This window comes from Electrophorus electricus, chromosome 10 (assembly GCF_013358815.1).
Source record: "Electrophorus electricus isolate fEleEle1 chromosome 10, fEleEle1.pri, whole genome shotgun sequence".
NCBI lineage: Eukaryota > Metazoa > Chordata > Actinopteri > Gymnotiformes > Gymnotidae > Electrophorus > Electrophorus electricus.
Genome location: NC_049544.1, coordinates 21,319,342 through 21,336,841, shown reverse-complemented (window position 1 = coordinate 21,336,841; position 17,500 = coordinate 21,319,342). Strand labels below are relative to the sequence as shown.

Sequence of the window (17,500 nt, the reverse complement as noted above, 5' to 3'; positions counted from 1 at the left end):
TGCCATAATTACAGCCGCGCTTCCTATCCTCTATCACTTAAGACGGAGAGTTCGGATAATCACCGGGAAGCTCTATCCCATGGCTTACAGATCACATGTGGCGCAAATCCAGCGGATTTCCCCATGCCGTAATTACGCCGAGCAGGCGCTGCGTATCGGAGCCGGCATCCTGACACTCCCACGCTGCCGTGCTCCTTTTGTCAGCACCTGCTGGACCGGCACCCGGCGAGCAGGCCACACCCCGCGCCCTCGCCCCGGAGGCGTCCACCGTTCGGCTGGGCATCGTGCCTGAGATCTGCAGATGAGCACGGCTCAAGGCGGCTCCAGAGGGGGTCTGTGTCACTAGGAATGCCCTCACACACTTAGATCACGACACCTTCATTCTGCGCCGTCATTAAACACCTGCGGCATCGCCGTCAACCGCAGAAGACACAAGAGGCGGAACCCCACGGCGCCTCGCCGATGTTGGAGTGTTCTTCCCACAGAAACCAGATGCAGGAGGACGTCTCAACCACTTCAGCAGGTCTGTTTCCTTGAAGCACGAACAGACTCCAATGAGAACATTTCACGGGCGTGAGGAAGAAAAGTTCCAGTTCAGCGCTCTGAACACCGCGGAAGACAGTGATGCCCTCAGAGCCGTACAGAGGGGCACAGGGAGCCCGGAGTGTCTCCGGGTTTACACAGCTGCCGGTGTGATCACTCTCCGCTCCATGCCATGGAAAGCAATATGGATGTGGGAAATCCCCCGCTCCAGACAGACATGAATATTCCCACATTTTCATATGTGGGGGAAGGCCATGGGAAAAACAGACAGAGAGAGAGCGAGAGAGAAGGAAAGGGCGGGGGGGTGTGGGAATGCTGTAAGAAATTCAGAGCTGTAGGAAATCTGACTCGGAGTTGCTTAGGCTGCAAATTAAATCAAAATCAACTCCAGGAAGCTTTGCTGGTGAGCTCAGCTGATCCCGAGCCCAGTTCTCCCACCCTCTTCCCAGGAGTGACTGGAGCAGGGTGATACTGCCGGAAACGGCGGGACTCTCCCCATCGCGCTCGGAGAGCAAGACGCGACTTTCGCAGACAACCGCCCTCCCTCTGGAGCGACACAGCTCTGTGATGCGGCGGGGGGTGTGTTTCCTGCCGGATAATATTCCTCCACAAATCATAGTAAACACTGTGCCACCGTTTGCTTGCTGAGGGCTCGGCAGCCCAGATGAGTTTCCGGATTCTTCCACCCGGAGCAGGCAGGAGACGCGCATTTGTGGCAAGCAGCCGAAGGTGGGGTTTTTTTGGAGCGTGCTCTCAGCTACTGAGGCAGAGAGGTGGGGTGGGTGGGTGCCAGGCGGACACATGACAGGACGGCAGCCAACCGGTGATGGCCGGACCAAGGTTCACTGCAAAGTTTACTGGGTCAGAGCAGCTGTGCGCAGGAAGCAGCCGGGGTGAACGCCACACATGTATGTGCAGGGAGCGTGTGTGAGGCAGCCGGAGAATCGCAGAGCAGAGAGAGACAGAAATACAGCGATAGAAACAGAGAGAGCGATGGAAATAGAGCGAGAGAGACAGAAATACAGAGAGAGAGAGGGGGGAAACAGTGAGTGAAAGAGGGGGCAAAAATTGAAAGAGGAAGAGATAACGCAGAGGCAGGCTCGTGGGGTGGGGTTTGTGTGACAGAGCAGAGTGTGGGTCAGAGCGATCAGCCTGACACAGACAAACGTGTGGGTTTACGAAAACGAAAGAGACTCATTACAGGAAAAAATATATATCGTAAAAAATAAACATCTGGCTATTTTTATGGCACATACAACATATTTTCTGTTAACATAGAAATATCACACTTGTGTCTTGGACATTTAGATGATTAACAGAAATCAGAAAGCATGATTCCGACACACACACACACACACACACACACACACACACACACACACACGCACACTTTGCTTTTACTTTATTTTTTACTACAGTACAGCTGCTCTCTGGATTCTTCTTCAAATGTGGACAGCATGTATGAAGCCCCTCAGACCATGAAAAGACCCTCAGGCAGAGCTGGTACCGAACGGCTGCATCTGATTGGCCGTCTGTGTCCGATACCTCGGTGTGCAATCTCCGCAGCGTGGGCAGGCATTTTTTGTTTTTTTTTGTCCTGCCTGTTTCACTGTAGTCTCACAGAGTCTCCTGCCCCGCCAGCACACAATGACTCCCATCTTGGAGAACCCTTTCACTTGCAAATGGCCCTGCGTGAGATGGCTTTATGTATTTACAGTAGATTGAAAAGAGTTCTGCTATCCCATAAAACATATGCTACCGCCGCCGGTAATGCGGTTGAACTGTGCGACGACGACGCAGTGTTTTGTAATGCCAATGAATGGAAACGCTATTTATTTTTTATGAGATGCCGCAGTTGCCGGGGACGACAGCCTTGGGTTTGGTTTTTTACGCAGCTGAGGGGTGTGTTCAATGCTGCTGCCACTTCCCTCAGGAGCATGCGCGCGCACACACACACACACACACACACACACACACACACACACACACACACACACATATATACACACACACACACACACACACACACACACACACATTACAGAGGCGAAAGGAGTGTGAGTCCGACACAGCAGGGGTCAGAGTTTGCTTACACTTCACCAGCCGCAAAGCTGGTGCACACATGCACGCGCACACACACCCACACACACACACATGCGCACACACACACACGCACACACACATATGCGCACACACACACGCACACACACATGTGCGCGCACACACACACACGCACAACACACATGCACGCGCACACACACCCACACACACACACATGCGCACACACACCCACACACACACACATGCGCACACACACACACGCACACACACATGTGCGCGCACACACACACACGCACAACACACATGTGCGCACACACACACGCACGCACACACACGCACACACACACACACACACACACACACACACTCACGCACTGCTGATCGTGATGAGGAAGAGAGCGCACATGGCTTCACATGGGTCTTGCGTTTGTACACACACCTCAGCACATGATGTCCACAAACACAGACAGGGTTTCCCACACATTTAGCACTGAGCTAAACTCGGGTTTCCTGCCCAACCCTTCACATAATTACAGCTTACAGCACTACAACATGCTTGGAAAAAATCAACGTTTACATCTTACAACATGCGTGTATATATATATCTATATGGACAGTTACTAAGATAAAAAGCATAATGACCTCAAATATCAACTGTGTCCAGATTTCCATATATACTGTCCAGATTTCAGTATATACTGTCCAGATTTCTACTCACCACCTCAAGTCTGGTATATTTTGAAATTGTTTCATCCTTCGTTTTGGGCGGGAACTGTCTGGGGTGATCGTCATTAGGGGTGACGCGTGCAGGAGTGCTCCAGGCCAACATTAGCCTTCACGCAGGCAGGAAGGGGTGCAGGACAGCAGGAGACAAGCAGACCATACAAGCCTTGAAATGTCAAAGTGGCTTCCTGCTGGGCAGCCAATCAATGGCAACCTTTGACCTCTCATTTCAGCTCGCCGGTCATCAGCGGTGGTTTTGGGGTGGAGGAGGGCTGAGGAGGGGTAGAGAAAAAAGGTTGGAGATCATTAGGAGAGAAGATGAGAGGAAAACAGAGATGAGAGAGACAAGCGCCGCCGCGCGGAATCTGACGAGCCTGCCTTTCCAAGGATTCCGGAGCGTCTGGACAACATCTCCGCGGGTGCTGGATTAACACTGGCCCTTTTAAGATCTCCGGGAGCGGGGCTGGTTGCGCCTGCCCCGTCACCTGGAAACTCCGCCGAGTCCCGAGAGCAAAGGGTGGAGTCGGTTCTGAATCGTTCCCTTAAGTGTAATCCAAAAAGGCTTCGTGGCAGAAAAGACAGACAGCATGGAGGAAGCGACCACGCGCTAAGAGCCAACGGGGACTTCTGCGGTGTCTCGACCTGCCCCAGCTTGTGAAGACCGGCCGGACACTCCGCATTCGGAGACAGGGTGGAGGAAGGGTCCCCTCAGACCCTCCGCCCGCCATCCACCCCACAACGAAAGAAATAGGGCATTTAGACCCTTGCATAAAAACCCTGAGCCCACTGGTGCCACAATGCTTTGTGATGGCAGGGGTTCGAACCAGCGCACCAGTGCATGTCAAAAGGTGACAATGCATTTGTGTTGTCAGGTTAATGGTTTAAACGTAGTTATAATGGAGCACTTCACTTTTAATATACTGCATCATGACGGCAGAGGGTTCAAAACAAAGGAACAGTGCTCAGCCTAACGGAGCCTGATTCACTAAAGGTCAACGTAAAGGTTACAGTGGTCTCGTGAAGACTCAGAAGGCTTCTAAAAATGGTGTTACAGAGCTGCCTCTGTTCCGTGTTCTCGGACACCCTGGGTGTGCATGCCCCGCCCCCAACCCAAGCACGATACCTGGAAGCAGAAAACCGCCACCACTCTCAGTCAGTGACGCAAGACAGGAGATTAACCACGTCCCACCTCACAGCTCGGAATGGGGCTCTCCGGAGCCTTGCCGAGCGTCCGGATGCTTAGACTTCCCTTTAGCTGGGCCTGAGTCATTGGTGCTATTCTCAAACAAGTGAGACCAAAGTATGTGAACAATGGCCGAATTCAAGCAGAAAGAGACCACGGCCAGGAGCACTAGGGTCAGACTTCGGTGCTGACATCAGCAATGGCCTCGCTCGCATGCCTGATCACTGGGCTTCATCTTTTCAGTCCTGCCGTCTGCTACGCCACAGCCAACCGCCTGCGATACCGCGATAGGCCGACTGTCAGAGACCCCAGAGCTTCCTTCCACCGCTCACAACACGCGCGTCCTGCCCACCTGTCAGACGGCAGAGCGTGCCGCTGCCGTTTCAGAAGCAGAAGCGGAGGTTCTCGCACACGGCGTAAACACGACGGCGCACGCGCGCTCGCGCTGCAGGTGGTATGTGTGCAGTCCCCGCATCTCAGCAAACATCCTGTCTGAGGAAGCGGGGGGGCCCTGATCGGCCAGGGCCTGTGCCTTCCTCAGGAAGAGGCCCTGTCTCGACCCAGGAAGACGTGAGCACACCATCACCCCCTGCACCAGAGCCGGCACTGCTGGGACGTGCCCGTTTCTCCCGGATCCGGCCCCTCCGGTCCAGTTCAGAGCTCGAGGGGCTTCGTCTCGACCCAGCGGCTCCGCTCAAACGCCGCTCAAATAATCGTCAAAGCCAGTGACCTGACACACTGTCCATCTGCATTCAACGGCTTACACAGGAAATGGCACCAGGACTCATCGTGCGCAACGGACAATATATACATAATCCTCGGACAGACATACAGGTCCCTTTTTCTAGTTCCCTCACAGACAGTGCCGCTACCTGGATACGATTATCATAACCACTTCCTGTGGCAGGAGAGGTGGTGCACCGGCCTTCCCGGGCGAGCCGCCCACCGTAACCCAACCCTCCCCGATGCCTGTGGAGGGGAAGAAAGGCCACGCCCCCCCCCCTCTCCTACCTGCGGTGTTCACACTCACCTGTGCCTGTGTGGAATCAGTGCAGAGTTCATTAACCAGCAGTGTGGTAAACGATAGGCTGCCGGTAGCCTGGGGTGTAGGGTAAAGTCATTACTGTTGAAAAGGTCTGTGCTGGTCTCCTGAACAATACGATGGTCTTAATTACCATGGGGGAGGGTAAGAGAACACATCCCGCGCGTACTGGTGTGCAAATGCCGCCACAGGGACATAAAAGTGTAATTCCTAAAAGAGGAGACAAAGAGGTGGGATTGCAGGGCCTGAGTGCGTGGCATGAAGAGTTGCGTCTCAGCGTCTACGCGCATGTGACCGTGCGCCCACACACAAAGGCCAGATGGAGCGAGGGGTGTGTGTCTGTGTGTGTGTGTGTGTGTGTGTGTGTGTGTGTGTGTGTGTGTGTGTTTGTGACACGCTACTGCAGCTTGTCTTCCTGCCCTAGTGCGGCCAGCAGGCTTAGCCCACATGCTTGCACAATCACACACACACACACACACACACACATAGACAAACACACACACACACAGACACACACACATAGACAAACACACACAAGGCATAGGGGCCACACATAGAACCCTGTCAACACCCAGCATGCAACCTGATCCATCCCTTCTTCGGTGACACACACTCACACATGCACACACACAAACATACACACACAATACCTCCCTCATCGAAGAAACTCAGTGACCTGACAGACCGGGCCTGCCGGCTATGTATAATCACTCTCTCTCAAACACACACACACACACACACACACACACACACACACACACACACACACACACACACACACATGCGCTCTTCTCTCTCTGTGTCTGACTCCCTCAGGCAGACTACTGTTGACACTTCCTCAACTGAGTCACCCGGATAACCAGAGCACTCCAAAACAAAACACACGTGCACGCGCATGCACACACACAAACACACACACACACACACACACAAACATACATACATATGCGCATACACACACGAGGGGAAACTCTAACACAGTAGCCACAGTAGCGTCTATCTTTTTGTAAGCGTATCATGCCTCACTCTGTTGATACCATGAGTCAATCACTCCCAACAGCGCTTAGGTAGAGAGCATCGCCATGACTCACTGTCAGGGTTAAAACATCGCTTGTTCTCCAAACCTCCGACAACACGCGGTTGTTCAAGTTCAAGTTCAAAGTTCAAAGTTGTCTAAAAAACAAAAGAAGACAGCGACAACACGCCTCTGGCACTGAATGGGAGAACCGGTTCGGATTCGTTTCTAACGACAGGCCAAGGATGGCATCTTGTAGACGTTCACGCGGCTGTCACGTCACGTCACCTTGTGTGTGCGAGCCACCGGCTTCAAATTTCAGCCTTGAAAAATATTTACACCGACGATTCAGAACCAGCCAGACGTTCCGGTCGTGAGAACTCCACGGCCCAAGAGAATCCGGAGGGAAGCGATTCCGCTGAACCGCTGCGCACACATACAACAGGACGACCGAAGGGAGCAGCAGCGATCCCGTTGGATGACGCCGCTGCCACAGACTGCCACAAGCAATCCCACAATGCCGCACGTCACCGCTCCTCACGGCCGCCGTGTATATGGCTGTTGGCACGAGAGTGGGGAAAATTCAACAAGTGACAGCATGTAACGAGACAAAATCTCATCTGAATTACCGGCGGCGGCATGTAGTTCTCGGGGAGCTGTACGCGAGCCAGCACGGTTCTGGAGCCGGTGGATTGCCAGCAATTATCTGTTTAGCTATTAGGTTAAAGCTTTTTCATGGATCATAAATTACAGTAGAAGTGAACTATTGTGGAATATGCAATGTTAAATATATTTTAATTTAATACAGGGACTTAAAATGCAGTTTTTTTTATTGGGTTATTCAGGGTCAAATATGTACATTGTTCATGTCAGGGTAGGAATTCAGGCAATTCAGGGAGACCATTAACTATGGGGGCAAAGGTGTGTTACAGGCGCACGCACACACACACACACACATACACACGAACACACACACACACAGAAAATCGGAGAGGACCTCATGTGAAGGGATAAGGGTGTCATTTTGGAGCCAAAGCAGGATGGCAGAGAGAATGAGGAGACTCAACTCAGCTGCTTATCAACCATCAGACTTCCTGTTTTCAATTGAGTTCCACAATAATAGAAAAACAAAAACAACAATCACAGCACCACCGCCCCGCCTTCCCGAGAGTCCAGTGTGATGGAGTTGTGAGGTGGGTCAGTGTGCCGAGCTGCACTCAGCTCAGTCCTGAGCCTGTCACTGAGCCAGTGTCCGGCAGCTCTGTAAGGAAACGTGTTCGTTTACGTCTCATTACATCCGTTCAGCGGCACTGCAGACCGTGGAGCGCATTTGCCATTAACGGGGCGGGGGGCGAACTCTGCATTTGTGTATATATATATATAGATAGATAGATATATAGATAGATATATAGATATATATATGGCAAACTATAAGTTCAACATGTTGCTTACATCAGCTCCATAGAGATTTCTAAATTATGAAGAATTCTGAATTCTAGCAGTGGCTCCCAGCACCAGACTCCCAGAATGCTTTCATGGGTGTCATTCCTGCTCCGAGAGACATGTACGTTACACATGAGATGAGGCATGCATGCTCTCTCCAGGCCTTCGGGGGATGCAGAGGGGTTGGGAAGTCCGCACTCCTGTGATTCCCATGGGTGCTCTCAAGAGGACTGCTACTGAGCCATGCCTGGAGGGTGCGCTCTCACTGGGCTGGGATTTGGCGCCTCACTCCTCTCTGTGCCCGGGTGCTGCTTAGGACCGACACGGATCTGGGATAAACTAAAGACTATCGCTGGTCTGGGATAAACTACAGTCTATCGCTGGTCTGGGATAAAATAATGACTATCGCTGGTCTGGGATAAAGTGAAGTCTATCGCTGGTCTTGGATAAACTGAAGTCTGTCGCTGGTCTGGGATAAAATAATGACTATCGCTGGTCTGGGATAAACTACAGTCTATCGCTGGTCTGGGATAAACTACAGTCTATCACTGGTCTGGGATAAACTGAAGTCTATCTCCGATCTGAGACACACTAAGGGTGCTAATCTAGCAGCGGGCCTCTTCTTCTCCCCACGGTGTACGCTGGGCCGGGTTGCGGGTGCAGGTTCCGTGCTCCCTCCCAGCTGCCTCTGGTTTTGGTGGGCTGGCTGGGTTCAGTTACTGAGCCCTGGTCTTTCAATTTGGTAGGTGTGCTGCACCAAAAGACTTGACAGAGAGGAGCCATGTAAAATTAGTGGCAGGGATGTTATGCCTGAGAACAGATTTAAAACATAACAGCTGTTGAGTAATTAAACTAAATAGAACGTTCCAGACAATATTTCAACCCACGCAGAAAACTCCCATATCAGCAGAAGGAGGGAGCACGAGCATTTTTCTTCCTTTCTTCTTCTTTCCACAGTACAAAGAATAACCGAAGCCTAACGTGAACTTTTGAACCCTTGTTATCACATACAACGTACACTCACGGAACATTTCACCATTTAAAAATGATTTTAAGAGTGTGCATTTACAAGGCAGGACTTCGGTTCAGTTCCCTTCGGTTCAGATTTGGATGAGGTTATATGTGTCTAAGTCGACATTGGAGATCATGTGTGCGCACGCATTCCGTTTGTTTGGGTTTCGCAATTCCCATCAGACTCCAGTCCAGACCGGTAATAAGTCAACAGAGGCGCTGATGGTACAGATATGTCTGTTATGCAGCTAGCTCTGAGGCTCAGCTGAGGTGAGAGGTCAAACGCGGGGAACGCTGGGGTTCTTGCAGCTGGTTTGTCTTCTGACTTCGTTACCTGCCGAGGCACCACTTCCCGTCGGCTGGAGGCCCGAATACTTCCTTAGCGGCAAAGCAGGAAGATATGACTTCAGGTTAGGAGGGCTTGAAGTCTTTCCATATGGCCTCGAGCGCTCCTACACGGGAGGGCCCTACACAGAACCCGGCCGTCATGACCTGCAGGTCAAATCGTTTCGCCTTTTCTCCAGTTTCGTATGGTCTATATATAGAAATTGGTGGCTGACATGCAGAAAGTCTGGCAAGCCCTTGCCCATTCCAGACGTCCCTACACGTGTAATCCGACACGCCCGGAATCTCAGACGTGACACCGTGGAGCTGGAATTCACCTTTCTTGCTTCTTCAGGAATACCAGCAGACGAGGCCTGGGAAGCCCAGCTTGTTGGCCGCAGAGTGTCATTAGTGTGCCGCTTGGCGAGACCAACCGTGGCATTCCACGGCGTCCCTTGGCATTCCATGGCATTCCACGCCACCCTTTCCGACACTGCAGACCGTGGAACTAATGCTGAGCTGGCTCTCCTTAGCAGGGGACGCAGGAGGCCAGACAGTGACGCTAACCTAACAGCAGGGGCAGGTGATCTCACGTTAAATACAGACACCATACACTTATCTCGCTAAGATCGCATCACTCTGCATGTAAATGTCCTTCCACATGCAGTAAGAGACTTTTGTTTTGCTTGTTTGTTGACACACACACACACACACACACACACACACACACACACACACACACACACACACACACACACACACACACACACACCTGTGTGTGGAGCCCCCTGCTGCCTGTAGAGAGAGAACGTTCATCAGCTCTGTGTCCACAGTTCAGCCCACAAAGTGCCAGCTCCTCCTTGGCATCGTGCCAACTTTAAATTGTAGCTGTTGTGCCTTTAAGAACTAGCACAAACTTTGGCTTCCTCCCTGAGTGCGGGGGTTGCCAGATCATGTTCCCTGAGTGTGCTAAACCCACTAAATTAGATTTCTGTCCAGAACACTTCACTGACAGTAGCCAAATGGAGCCGAATACATTTCCTTAAATTGCGCACCACCTCAGCTTCTCCCATCAGTTAGAGAGGGAAGAACGCACACCTGCCAACCAAAATGCTAAATTGCTCCCTGCAGCCGTGAGAGTGATAAACCTCCTGACTCCACGCGCTTAGCGAAGGTTTCTTCTCCGGGCCAATTTGCCCAGGTGAGAGGACAAGCGGCTCACCCCGACTCGGTGAGAGCGGGGCAAGAGGTACCCGAAAGCTCGGGATGGGTCAGGAATGGAGGCCTCTGGCAGTTAATTCTGCTCCACAACTGAGGGCGGTTTTATTTTCCTCTCGGCTAACGGGAGCTAGCTGGAGGCTTCCGGCGCTACCGCGTGTCGGTGTGCGCAGGGGAACCGAGTGCTCCTCTCCCGAGCTCAGATAAACGGAGCACTCCTCGCCCGGAGCCGTGACATGGATACGCAGCTCCCATCCCAGCCAGAATCCGAGGAAGATGTGCGCACACACTTCCGACTTGTGTAGCCCTCCACAGAGGAAACAGACATGCAGAAAAAGAGAGAGATAGCAGGAGGGAGAAAGGAAGAGAGATGGAGATGTTGATCTAAAATGTTACTCTCTCTCGCTCTCGCTCTCTCTCTCTCTCTCTCTCCGTCTATCTATTGCGCGCTCTCACACCCCATCCTTCCTTTCTGGTATATTCAGCACAGTCTGGTTTCTACCTTCCTCTGCTCTCACCACAGACAGGCCTGAGGGATCCTGTTTACTCGTCCCTGACATGAAAGAGGTCTGGCACGTCAGCCGGACACACACAGACCCACACACACTCTCACACACTCTCTCACAAACACAGACCCACACACACTCTCACACACTCTCTCACAAACACAGACCCACACACACTCTCACACACTCTCTCACAAACACAGACCCACACACACTCTCACACACTCTCTCACACACACAGACCCACACACACTCTCACACACAGACCCACACACACTCTCACACACTCTCTCACACACACAGACCCACACACACTCTCACACACTCTCTCACACACACAGACCCACACACACTCTCACACACTCTCTCACACTCACAGACCCACACATACTCTCACACACTCTCTCACACACACAGACCCACACACTCTCTCACACACACAGACCCACACACTCTCTCACACACACAGACCCACACACTCTCACACACTCTCTCACACACACAGACCCACACACACTCTCACACACACAGACCCACACACACTCTCACACACACAGACCCACACACACTCTCTCACTCTCTCACAAACACAGACCCACACACACTCTCTCACACACACAGACCCACACACTCTCTCACACACACAGACCCACACACACTCTCACACACAGACCCACACACACTCTCACACACAGACCCACACACACTCTCACACAGACCCACACACACTCTCACACTCTCTCACACACACAGACCCACACACACTCTCACACACACAGACCCACACACACTCTCACACACTCTCTCACACACACAGACCCACGCACACTCTCACACACACAGACCCACACACACTCTCACACTCTCACACACACACAGACCCACACACACTCTCACACACACAGACCCACACACACTCTCATACTCTCTCACACACAGACCCACACACACTCTCACACACACAGACCCACACACACTCTCACACACTCTCTCACACACAGACCCACGCACACTCTCTCACACTCTCTCGCACACACAGACCCACGCACACTCTCACACTCTCTCGCACACACAGACCCACGCACACTCTCACACACAGACCCACACACACTCTCTCACACACAGACCCACGCACACTCTCACACACAGACCCACACACACTCTCTCACACACAGACCTACGCACTCTCACACACAGACCCACACACACTCTCTCACACACAGACCCATACACACTCTCTCACACACACACACAGACCCACACTCTCTCACACACAGACCCACACACACTCTCACACACACAAAGACCCACACACACTCTCTCACACACACAATCTCACACACACAGACCCACGCACACTCTCTCACTCTCTCACACACACAGACCCACGCACACTCTCTCACACTCTCTCACACACACAGACCCAAGCACACTCTCTCACACACACAGACACAAGCACACTCTCACACAAAGACCCACACACACTCTCACACAAAGACCCACACACTCTCTCACACACACAGACCCAAGCACACTCTCATACAAAGACCCACACACACTCTCACACACATAGACCCACACACACTCTCACACACTCTCTCACACACTCTCTCACACACACAGACCCACACACACTCTCACACACACAGACCCACACACACTCTCCCACACTCACGGATCCAGTCACACAAGCATGGGTGCACACAAATGCAAAAAATGGCACACACAAAAATGCAAAAACACTTCAACACAAGCAGTTAAACATAAATACAAATACAAACACAAGTAAGCACACACATCCACGCTTACACACAACTATTATTATTATTATTATTATTATTATTATATAGCGCCTTTTTCAAACTCAAGGACGCTTTACAGACAGATATCACTGATGTGATATAACAGAATGCAATAAAATAGCAGAAATATCCCTCATTCCTTTTCCTGCTAATTATCTGTGAAGAATGTGCAGCTAGCGGACTCCTGCTTCCTGATTTAGCCTCCCGTTTTCCAGAAGCCAGAGGACCAGGCCATCCTATCCCCTAACCGGCTCAACTGACGCAGACCTAATTCCCAGCATTCCTGCTTTACACAGTGAAGTGCCCGGGGTGGACCTAAACACAGCGATGGTGTGTGTGTGTGTGTGCGCGTGCGTGCGCGTGCGTGCGCGTGCGTGCGCGTGTGCTTGCCCTTTGTCAGCGAGCGTGAACATCAGCGTTAAACGCACACACACTGTTCTCTCAGGGCCACCAACCACTGCTCCACAGCACTGCCTTCAAGCGGAACCGCAAGGAGGAAGAAACGGTCTAACCAGCGAGCCAATGAGTGAGCGCCACCGGGAGGCTGCTCGGCACCGAGCGCCGTCGCCGCGGGATGCACATCCCCCGCCGGCGCACATGAGAAGTTCCTCGGGGTGGGCGAGAAACGCTTCCGTCTGTGGCTGTGGGCGGAGCTGGGGCTCCGTGCTTTGAGGCTCCTCACACGTAGTGCTGTTTTTTTGTCCCATTTGCGTGTTTGTTTGCGTGTTTGTTTGCGTGTTTGTTTGCGTGTTTGTTTGCGTGTGTGTTTGTGTCTTTGTTTGGGGTAAGCCAGGTTAACTGCTGAACGGGCAGAATGAGGCTGCAGTGTTTGGGTGCGCAGAACAACAGCTCTGGCCACGTGACGTGTTCTGGGAGGAATGTGACCTCTGACCCACATCCGGCCCCTCCAGATAATTGGGTGGCAGGCACTACAGTAAGGACAGCCTGTGTTCCCACCCCCGTGCTGCTCGGCCTTCCCCAGCGTGGGCAGGCCCAAACTTTATCTGCCAGCACTCCCTCCTTTCTCCCTCTCCCTCTCTCTCTCTCTCTCCCTCTCCCTCTCCCTCTCTCTCTCTCTCCCCCTCTCTCTCCCTCTCTCCCTCTCCCTCTCTCTCTCTCTCCCCCTCTCTCTCCCTCTCTCTCTATCTCTCTCTCTCTCTCCATATCTCTCACTCTCTCTCTCTCCCCCTCTCTCCCTCTCTCTCCCTCCCTCCCTCTCTCTCTCACACCCTCTCTCTCTCTCCCTCTCCCTCTCTCTCTCTCGCATGTTTCTTTCTTATCCTCACCCCCTGTGTCACGGAGGCTCCGTGTGAGCCCCTCTGCTACCCCAAAGTTTGGGTCTGAACACCAACCGCAGCCCGGAGGGGGGCCTCCGTCAGCCTGGAGCGGGCCGAGAGTTCACGGCCGCCACGTGACAGCCGGGCACGTAAACATGGGCCGCACACACACAGGATTTCGGGCTCCTTGGTACAGCAGCAGCGATGTCCAGGACACATGACGCACGGTTACAGTCCGAGCGTCCAGGAAAGATGAGTCACAACAGCTCAGCTGTGAGTGCCTGCTAGCGCGGCTGTGAATTAGGGCAATGTATTTTAATCACAGTAGGCTCTTTGTTGTAGTTGATTTCTGTTTTATTTGTTATTCTTATTTGGTTGGGGTTTTTTTTGGTTGTTTTGTTGGATCTTCACAAGGAAATTCTTTCAGATCATTTTTACCTTTTATAGATGTTTATAAACATCCTGCAGGTCAAATGAACGACTGGAGTACCTTCCCACAGTTCTCCCAACGACACCCTCTCTCCACTTCTTTAATAAAAGTTCAGAAAAAGCTAAATATTGTAATGACATCATTCTTTCTGATTTTTATTTATTTTTGTTTGTTTGTAAAGGGTAATGCTGTGTAGGAGTGTGTGTAGGAGAGTGTGCAGGAGTGTGTGTAGGAGAGTGTGTAGGAGTGTGTGTAGGAGTGTATGTGTGTAGAAGGGTGTGTAGGAGAGTGTGTGTAGGAGGGTGTGTAGGAGGGTGTGTGTAGGACATGCATACACATATGCATGCACACAAACACACACACACACACACAAGCCTTTCTTAAAATACACAGACTTCAAAGGAAGACTGATGTGAAAGAAATGTATATAACAAAGCTGTCTGATGTTTTTGATATTTTTTAATATAGTTTAATATAATTTTTTAGTTTAAATGTGAAGCAAATAATTGTTATCATTATATTTTTTAGATTACACATTTATGTAATATAAGATGTACTTGCTTCTAACACTACTTATAATATTTCTTTTACAATATTTTTTACATTTTTGTTTTGCTGTCCACGACTACCAGACCCCCTGACCCTGCGCTTCCTGCTGTGCTCCAGACACCAGCAGAGCTTAAGCTGAAATGGTAGCAGGATGCAGAGGAACGACACTGCGCTTTAACGACCAGCTGGGATCGGCCCTTCCTCGATAAGTCTGCAGAGAGCCAAGACGCCGGTCCGCAAAGTGGGACGTTTTCCATGCCTGGTGTTTGTCAAAACATCGAAGGGTGACACCCAGTGAAAGTCATGCCTGTTGTTGTTGTTGTTGTTGTTGTTTGGAGGGTTCTAGAATTCAACTAAATTCTTCCCACACATACCACCTGCCCGCCCCCCCCAAACCCCACCCCACACACACACACACACACACACACACACACACACACACACACACACACACACACACACGCAAGGCAGCAGTCAAGGCGCCCTCAGTAGGGGGTGCCATCACACACTCACTCGTTGTCTTTGTCCCTGACACAGTGTCACGTAGTGATGCCAGACACCTGTGGCTCACCTGATCATCTACTCAACATCTCCTTGGCTTGCACCTGTGCTCGCCAGCGCAAGTGCGGCAGAGGCTCCGCCCACAGGAAGAGCCACGCGAACACGACAATTAAAGAAAAGATCCTCGCCGTAAATATTTTACAGACAGGTTGGAGGAACTGCAGCGCTTCTCAGATGTCTGAACATTTGCGTGCACGAGTGAATGACTAAGCAAGCAAGCGTAAGTGTGAGTTTACGTTATGGCGTTACGGCAGGACAGGATGTAGGTGGCATCATTCAGTGCAATGACCGTTGCTGTTTTATTTCTACAGAAAGCCAGTATGAGCCAGGACGGCGCGGAGGACCTACAGCACGTCCTCAGATCATTTACTTAGCACCCACATACATCGCCAGTATCCAGAAAAAGGCAATTCTGGCCTTAGACCGCCTGCCACATACACACACACACACACACACACACACACACACACACACACACACACACACACACACACACACACACACACACACACACGCCCCTTCCCCACCATTCTCTAGCATAATTGAATGGGGAGGAGAGCAGAAGGCAGATGGAATATTGTAATAATAATAAACATTTATATTGCTCATTTATATGGAAAAATCTATAACCCAGTTCGCGTACGATCACAAAGAAATGAAAATATATTGGGCAGACATGGTTGGGAGCGCCGTTCCCACCGGCAGAACAGCGGTGTGTTCATCACCCAGCAGTTACATTCAGGAGCGAGCAATAGGCCAGATTGTCCTGAATGGGAAATCTTTTATCTTAATCTCAGGAGATGATGGAAGCCCATACAGTGCCCAGGTCCCCGTCAAAAAAACACAGGGCAACCTATCCATCGGAACAGGGCAAACTTCTATTAGCCCCGAACCTCTCAGCAGTGAAATTCCCTGTGGCTGCTGGGAGGTGTTTCATGCGGTAGGACTGAAAATGGCTGTTTGGTCATTAACCCACTATCGGCATTCCTAACCCTAACCCTAACCCTACCTATTACCCTAACCCTAACCCACTACCGGCATTCCTAACCCTAACCCTAACCCTAGCTATTACCCTAACCCTAACCCACTACCGGCATTCCTAACCCTAACCCTAGCCCTAACCCTAGCTATAGCCCTAACCCTAACCCACTACCGGCATTCCTAACCCTAACCCTAGCCCTAACCCTAACCCTAGCTATAGCCCTAACCCTAACCCACTATCGGCATTCCTAACCCTAACCCTAACCCTAGCTATAGCCCTAACCCTAACCCTAACCCTACCTATTACCCTAACCCTAACCCACTACCGACATTCCTAACCCTAACCCTAGCCCTAAACCTAACCCTAGCCCTAGCTATAACCCTAACCCTAACTTTAACCCGAGCCCTAAACCTACATCTTAATCCTAACCCTAACCCTAGCCCTAATCCTAAATCTTAATCCTAACCCTAACCCTAACCCTAACCCACTACTGGCATTCCTAACCCTAACCCTAGCCCTAAACCTAACCCTAGCCATAGCTATAACCCTAACCCTAACTTTAACCCGAGCCCTAATCCTACATCTTAATCCTAACCCTAACCCGAACCCTAACCCTAGCCCTAGCTATTACCCTAACCCTAACCCACTACTGGCATTCCTAACCCTAACCCTAGCTATAACCCTAACCCTAACCCTACTGGCATTCCTAACCCTAACCCTAATCCTACATCTTAATCCTAACCCTAGCCCTAACCCTAGACCTAATCTTAAATCTTCATCCTAGATCTTCATCCTAACCCTAATCTTATATCTTAATTTTAACCTTAACC

At 51.2% G+C, this 17,500-nt stretch overlaps 1 long non-coding RNA gene across 2 annotated transcripts in view; it reads right to left on the bottom strand.

Annotated features, from left to right (window-relative positions):
* The window catches only part of LOC113587347, a 72,256-nt gene that overhangs the window by 4,753 nt on the left and 50,003 nt on the right, over positions 1 to 17,500 (bottom strand). For both annotated transcript variants that reach the window (XR_003411729.2, XR_003411728.2), the window contains one exon: positions 3,323 to 3,599. This is a non-coding gene — a long non-coding RNA (uncharacterized LOC113587347). The remainder of the gene's footprint in view (positions 1 to 3,322; positions 3,600 to 17,500) is intronic.